The 7,887-nt window shown below is 47.6% G+C and overlaps 1 pseudogene; it reads left to right on the top strand.

The window, feature by feature from the left end:
• The first annotated feature begins 6,754 nt into the window (after window positions 1-6,754).
• LOC136633950 (5S ribosomal RNA) lies at window positions 6,755-6,871 on the top strand (annotated as a pseudogene).
• Window positions 6,872-7,887: the final 1,016 nt, after the last annotated feature.

Here is a 7,887-nt window from a genome sequence, read left to right on the forward strand (position 1 = left end):
ATTTTTTTTTTTTACAGGTATTTCTATACCGCCTTTCTTGGTCCTCAGATTTCTCCTTAGACTTTATTCAAGGTGGTTTACATAGGCAGGCAATTTAAATCCCCGTAGGGATTTTTACAATTTGAAAGAAGGTTTCTATCTTTCAAGAAACCACAACATTCAGATGTTTCTTTCTTGATCTGGCTTCACATTCTAGCCTCCATCCTCCCATGCTCAGAGCAGATGGAATAGCTCAGCTTCAGCTTGTCAGCTACTTCAAGGTCGCACGGTGCCGGTGGCCTCAAACTGGCAACCTTCGGATGTTATCTTCAGGCAAATGGAGGCTCAACCCTCTAGACCAGACCTCCTGCCCAGTTCTTTCTTCCTTTCCAAATCCATGGAATGGGGGTGTGTGTGTGAAGCAGTTGTAGCTGACACACCTTTGGATAAGGGGGAAGCAGTCTGATACCCTGCACATGCCTGATCTCGTCTAATCTCAGAAGCTAAGCAGGATCAGGCCTGGTTAGTACTTGGATGGGAGACCGCCTGGGAATACCGGGTGCTATAGGCTTATAGCATAGTCTTTCGAGACTGAAGGTTGCCAACCATCTCCCTATACTGAACACTATCTCCCGATCTTGTCTGATCTCAGAAGCTAAGCAGGGTCAGGTCTGGTTAGTACTTGGATGGGAGACCGCCTGGGAATACCGGGTGCTGTAGGCTTATACCATAGCCTTTCGAGACTGAAGGATGCCAACCAACCAGATACCAGGAGGTCTTGCAAGGTCAAAACGATCCCAAACAACCCTTCACGGTCTATATGACGAGACCCGTTTCAAATCAGCTCGTCTAGGGGCTGGTTGCATCCTACGGTTAGAGTGCGTGTGGTTTGTTTGTTTTTTTAAGCTCGCCATGTGTGCATGCAAGCATTCAAATCAAATCCATGCAGCGGTTCAATCAGTTCACATATGCAAATGGATGGATCCGTCTTTCTTACCCCTGGGAGGGGAAGCAACTTTATCAAGGCTCGTGAGAGATACCCTTAAACAATAACATATGAACAAGTTCATCAGGGAGCAAAGAGGGCCGCAATGAAAAGAGGCAAGGAATGGCCTGACAGCTCTTTTTGAGGTTTATTCTCCTAATATTGGAAAGCAGTTTTGGCCGCATTGCCAAGAAATCCTTTTGGTCTTGAGCCCATGACCCTAATGTAATAACGCATTTGGGTTATAAGTAGCAGGGTGGGCTTGACTGCGCACAAAATGAATGAGCACTCTCTCAGGGGAAAGGCAGAGAAAATGCCTCACTTGTGTAAGTAACAATTACATGGGACAAAATCTGACAATAGGGGCCTAGGGGCGTGGAAAAGGTAGAACTACATTGCTTGGCCCTTCTGCACAGCTGAAATGGGATGATTGAATAGAATTCCAGCACAACGTGTGCATGAATTGCTTGCTGGCCAGATCTCTGCCTGCTCTTGTCATCTAGGATTTTCCATCATTCAGGCATTTTTGCAAACTTTGTGAATGATTATTTGGTTAGATTTCTCATCAGAAGTTTTGTAATCTCTCATGTCAATGTTTGCCAGGGGGCAGGGCCTCTGAAGCCCTCCAGTCAAGTCACAGACCTCCAATATATTGCCCCAGTTCCAGTTCTCAGGAACATGGCATTTCCACTCACCCAGAAAAGTCTCGGACTTAAATTTGGGCTGATTTTGCTTCGTCAGAATTTCCTACCTGTAAAAGAACCAGAGGACATTCGCTAAAATTGAGTGTTGGGAGAGTTAGGACAGACAAAAGAAAATATTTCTTTACTCAGCGTGTGGTTGGTCTGTGGAACTCCTTGCCACAGGATGTGGTGACGGCATCTGGCCTGGATGCCTTTAAAAGGCGATTGGACACGTTTCTGGAGGAAAAATCCATTACGGGTTACAAGCCATGATGTGTATGTGCAACCTCCTGATTTTAGAAATGGGCTATGTCAGATGCAGGGGAGGGCACCAGGATGCAGGTCTCTTGTCGTCTTGTGTGCTCCCTGGGACATTTGGTGGGCTGCTGTGAGTTACAGGAAGCTGGACTAGATAGGCCTGTGGTCTTAGTGGGAATTACTCCCTGGAAAATGTATGTCAGAGTCTCACAGTACAATCCTATCCATGCCTACTTAGAAGTAAGTTCTATTGTGTTCACTTCCTGGAAAGTGTGTGTAGGATTGCAGCCTCAGACACGATGAGCCCTGTGACACCTTGAAGAATAACAGAGCTCTTGCAGTGGAAGATTTCTGTGAACCAGCTACAGGAAGCTGGACTAGATGGGCCTATGGCCTGATCCAGCAGGGCTATTTTTATGAACCAAAACTGTTGACACACACACAGTAACTTGTAAAGTTTGCAGTTCTGTCCTGTTTGTCTTTTGGGTTCCCCATACATGCAGCCTAGAGCACTGGGACTCAAACATTTTAGCGCCAGGACCCACTTTTTAGAATGACAGTCTGCCGTGACCCACCAGAGGTAATGTCATTAACCTGGATGTCATGGCCAGAAGTGACTTTGTCAAGCAGGAAAAATTTTAACACCCCCATGTAAATTCACAGGTTCGTACAACCCATTACCAGCCTAGGACACACATCTAGACACAAACTGCATGCCCCGGTACCCCTGGATTTGGTATCCATGGTTTCAGTTATCCACGGATACCAGGGACTCCTCTTAAAAAGATAGCGGTAAAACAGGATGTTTTACCAAGATTTTTAAAACTTTCCTGTATCTTTTTAAAGGTGTCCCCAACATCCACAGTTTCAGGTATCCACAGGAGAGTCCAGAATGTAACCCTAGAGGATACTGGGGCACACCTATACATTAAAAGTTAACAATAAATATAAGTTTAAAAATTTATTTAGAATAAAGAAGAACCCTTCTAACCCTCCCAAGCAGTTGCTGATCTGTTTAAAAAAATTCCCTAAACATCCCAAAAGCTGCAATCTTATCCACGCTTACGCAGGAGTAAGCCCCCATTGACTATCATTGTTAACCCATTTCTGCCCAACCCACAGGTGTACACATTTGATCCCTGTGTGTGTGTGTGTGTGTGTGTGTGTGTGTGTGTGTGTGTATAATGCTTCCCCAAATGCAGTCACATACCGTGACAGCATCAAGTCCAATGTATTAAAAATAAAATACACATTGAGATGAATGGGGCCCCACCTGAAATTGACTCATGACCCACCTAGTGGATCCCAGCCCACAGTTTGAGAAGCACTGGCCTAGAGGTTCTGGTGGAGGAACAAGCGAATACAAAATGGGCAGAGAGCCTTGGAAATGGGTATGATCACTAAGCAAAGACTGGCTTTCTCATCCTTCTACAGGATCAAGAGCTTTGCTTGACATTCCCAGAATTTACTGCCATTATTAGATAAATGAGAGAGAAGGTTCCCCCCCCCCCTAAAAAAAGGTGAGTACACAATTAATTAGAGCACTAAAGTGTAGCCATTAATGGATTGTTGACAAATGGACAGGAGGTCACAAGGCTGCCCCACCGAGAAATGTCCTGGGTTAAGTGCTGCTCAATGGTTTTCCTGAAGAGCACATGTAAAGGTGGAGAGAGCGCTCTTTTATTAAACCTGCAAGAGATTCGCAATGAGGAGGAGCTGCAGAAATTGAGATGGGCAGAATAAATGTTCGGGATGATAGATTGCATCACGGAGCGTGGAGCAAGCTGCAACAGAAAGAAGGTTAACAAAGATACCGTCAAGTAACAGACCTCCAACATTTCACAGATGGAAAGAGGGACACGGTTGCACAATGGCCCTATTGTCGTGCCAAAGATCTCTGCCCGAGCCCTTTTCTTCTGCAATGACTGGCACCAGCATTTTTTTAAAAACTGAAAGTTCAAAGCTAATTTTAAGGTCCCTCCCAAGAAAAAACAACTGAGGATTTTCCAAGAAAGCTAAACAAGTTTCCGTAAGAGAAGTGAAATATCCAAGGGGCAGGGCTAGCTCAGGACCTCCCGGCATCAGAGGTCGTGCACCAAACATAACACACACACGCCTTACCCCAACATCCCTCCAGTTGCTGCCTCTACCACTCTTCCTTCATCCACTCCCCAGAATGAAAAAGAAAAGAATAGAATGGGAAGAGGGTGGAGGAGAAAAGAGTGTTGGGCTAGACTGTCAAAGACACTCTGCTGCTTTCTTCTCCTCTGCGCTTCTTCTGTGGTCCCCTCTTCCTTTTGGAATCCAGGGAGCAGGAACAGGAGGGGTGGCAGAAATGGGCAGGTGGAGGCAGGCACTCCCACCAGTCCAACACATGAGGTGACTGCCTCAGTTGGCCTTACGGATGGGCTGGCCCTGTCAAGGGGTTTCTGCACATCCTGAGGCTTGGTGCTAAAATTTCATTGGTGCTGAAGTCAGGTCGCCACCACCTGCCTGAGCACATTGCCCAATAACGGGAAGTTACAGACTGGCGGGTAATGACCCAGAATGGTATCAAGGGAGAGATTCTTCAGGAGATGTTGGACGACTGTGCGGGATGGGACTATGCTCGTTCTTCAACTTCCCTGTCCACTTAGTCCCACCACCACCACTAGTTTCTAACCCTGCTTCCCAGTTCCCCTCTTGCTGCTGCTTTGACCTGCCTATCCGACATCCTCCTCTGCAGTCTACCCCTGCCATGGGCACTACAGAATATTCCAGGAAATCTCTTGCCTAAGAGAAGCTACCATTATCTCTTATGCCTTACTCATCAATTTTCTTTTAATCCATCCCAAGGGCGACTGGAAACTTTCTGCTGAGTCATGGTTAGTTCATGAGCAGTACGAGTCCATCCCTGTGGGTGGGGTGTTATTTACTGGTTCTACTACCAGTTAATAACCAACAAAAGCTGGTTCAAGGCAGGTCAAAGCAGCAACAAGAAGGGAACACCTCTCCCTAGCTCTGTTTCCTTGTACTCCTCTAGAAGAGTGTTTCTCAAACTGTGGGTTGGGACCCACTAGGTCAATTTCAGGTGGGTCCCCATTCATTTCAGTATTTTATTTTTAATATATTGGACTTGATGCTACCCTGGTATGTGACTGCATCTGGGGAGGTTGTTACAGACCTGTACTTTTAACAAGCTACTATGTCTATTCTTTTAACAATGATAGTCAATGGGGCTTACTCCTGGGTAAGTGTGGGTAGGATTGCAGCCTAGGATTGTTAAAAATTTTCCTGCTTGATGATGTCACTCCCGACCAGGAGTCCTGACAGATTCTCATTCTAAACAATGGGTCCCCGTGCTAAATGTGTGAGAACCACTGCCCTAGAAAGTGAGGCCTCCAAAGAGTTCCCCAGACATGGGTCTTCCCAAGCCCTGCCTGGCAGTGCCAAGGATCTTCTGCAGGGAACGTAGCTGTTCTCTGGTTGACCCTCAGTGTCTCCCTGAGCAGCTCCCACTAGTCAAAGAGCATCCTCGTGAAACGTGCCACTACTTTTTCTGCCACAATTATGTGTGCAACGCTTGCACCCCCCCCCCAACAAACTTTCCCCTTTCTGTTCCCCCTCCCGGCCAAAATTTTCCTTCCAGTCTTGCTGCTGCAGGAAACAACCCCCAAGAGTTTTGGGCATTCCTTTTGGCCTCTTGCAACGCGCCGGTGAAAAGCGCAAGAGGACGGTGTCTGCGGCGCAGCTCGTTCTTCTTTCGGCTTTGCATGCTGACTGATCCTATCTCAACATCTACAGCGTTCCTTTCTTGCCTCCCCACCACCACCACCACCAGCCCCCAACATAATCTGCTTCCCATTTGGAAGGGATTAAACTGTATCTCACTCTCTGCTCTCTTGATCAACTTTAACCAATGGGCGGGTGGGGGAAGTTGCCAGATTCAATCAGACATGTTTGTCCAAGACCTTTCGGAAATCGCTGGATTCAGCCCAACTTTTCATTTCTTACATGCGTTCCTTGTAGTCTGATATTTATAGTTTACTTAAAGTAAGCGAGTCCTTATGTTCTCGTCTTCCGCTTCCCAAGGGGATATGACAGTTCGGCTCGCCCCACGTCTGGGCTGCCATCTTCTTCTTACCCTCCCCAAGCCTTTGATTTCCACTCCGTGCCCCCCCCTTCCCATGTTCCGTAAACATTTTTGACGGAATCCTACATTGTCCAGATGCAGCTGGGCTTTGAAAGATGACTCTCATTTCGACCAAGGATGTTTTACATTTTTAGCCATTCTGCCAATAAAGATGCAAGGGCGAGATTGGGACAGACGAAAAAATCGACAACCCCCAGCCCGGCTCAAGGAATGGCTGCCTCCCAAATTCTTTTCTGATTTCAACAATCACCGGCTGGGGAGCAGGCCAAGCAATTCAGCGCCAAAGCTGTGGATGGTCGGTCAGGATATATGTCCTAATGGCACGTCAAGATTTAAGTGCTGCTGCATTGGATCAAACCAAGAAGCTCCTAAGTAGAGCCATCCCATTACCAACAAGGAATAGCCAAAGAGCTCTGAGAAGCTCCCCAGAAAGGCACAAGGCCCTCCTCTGTCTCTCCTGCACCGACACTCAGGACATTCACTGCCCCTGAAGCTGGAGGTTCCAGTTCACTGTTATGACTGATCACTCCTGAAAGACCTGTTCTTTTTCAAAGACATTAACAGGGCAATCCAGTGAATTTGGTGGGCCACTGTGAGATACAGGAAGCTGGACTAGATGGGCCTATGGCCTGATCCAGCAGGGCTGTTCTTATGTTCTTATGAATGTCTACTCCGAAGTAGGTTCTACTGAATTCAGTGGGACTTACTCCTATGTAAGGCAGCAACTGCTACCCTGCACATGCCTGATCTCATCTGATCTCGGAAGCTAAGCAGGGTCAGGCCTGGTTAGTACTTGGATGGGAGACCGCCTGGGAATGCCGGGTGCTGTAGGCTTATACCATAGTCTTTCGAGACTGAAGGTTGCCAACCAACCAACCAACCACTCCTATGTAAGTGCGCATAGGATTTCAGCCTTCAGCTGATCAACATTGTACCTTGTGGTTGTGAAGGCCATAAGTTAATGTTGTGTTGTGCTGAGTGCTTTTTTGAGCTCCTGGCATGAACGTGCAAAGCTGCCTGATGGCCATAGGTCGGATGGCCATAGGTCCATGGCCATAGATCAGACCACAGGTCCACCTAACACAGTGGTCTGTAGTTGGCAACCTTCAGTCTCGAAAGACTCTGGTATCGCGCTCTGAATGGTGGTTCTGGAACAGCATCTAGTGTGGCTGAAAAGGCCGATTCAGGAGTGACAATCCCTTGCACACTGGGAACAAATGTATTCTGTCCCTGGTCTGTCTCCCTGGCTATGGGCCTTCCTTCTTTGCCTCTTTGCCTCAGTCTGTTGGTCAAGTGTCAAACTGGAAGAGGCCATGCTGCACAGCCTGCCTCCAAGCGGGCCGCTCAGAGGCCAGGGTTTCCCACCTGTTGAGGTCCACTCCAAAGCCTTCAGATCCCTCTTGCAGATGTCCTTGTATCGCAGCTGTGGTCTACCTGTAGGGCGCTTTCCTTGCACGAGTTCTCCATAGAGGAGATCCTTTGGGATCCGGCCATCATCCATTCTCATGACATGACCGAGCCAACGCAGGTGTCTCTGTTTCAGCAGTGCATACATGCTAGGGATTCCAGCTCGTTCCAGGACTGTGTTGTTTGGAACTTTGTCCTGCCAGGTGATGCCGAGGATGCGTCGGAGGCATCGGATGCTTCGGAGGATGCGTGGAAAGCGTTCAGTTTCCTCTCCTGTTGTGAGCGAAGAGTCCATGACTCGCTGCAGTACAGAAGTGTACTCAGGATGCAAGCTCTGTAGACCTGGATCTTGGTTTGTTCCGTCAGCATCTTGTTGGACCAGACTCTCTTTGTGAGTCTGGAAAACGTGGTAGCTGCCTTACCAATGCATTTGTTTAGCTCGG

Source organism: Tiliqua scincoides, chromosome 13 (genome assembly GCF_035046505.1).
Source record: "Tiliqua scincoides isolate rTilSci1 chromosome 13, rTilSci1.hap2, whole genome shotgun sequence".
Taxonomy (NCBI): Eukaryota; Metazoa; Chordata; class Lepidosauria; order Squamata; family Scincidae; genus Tiliqua; species Tiliqua scincoides.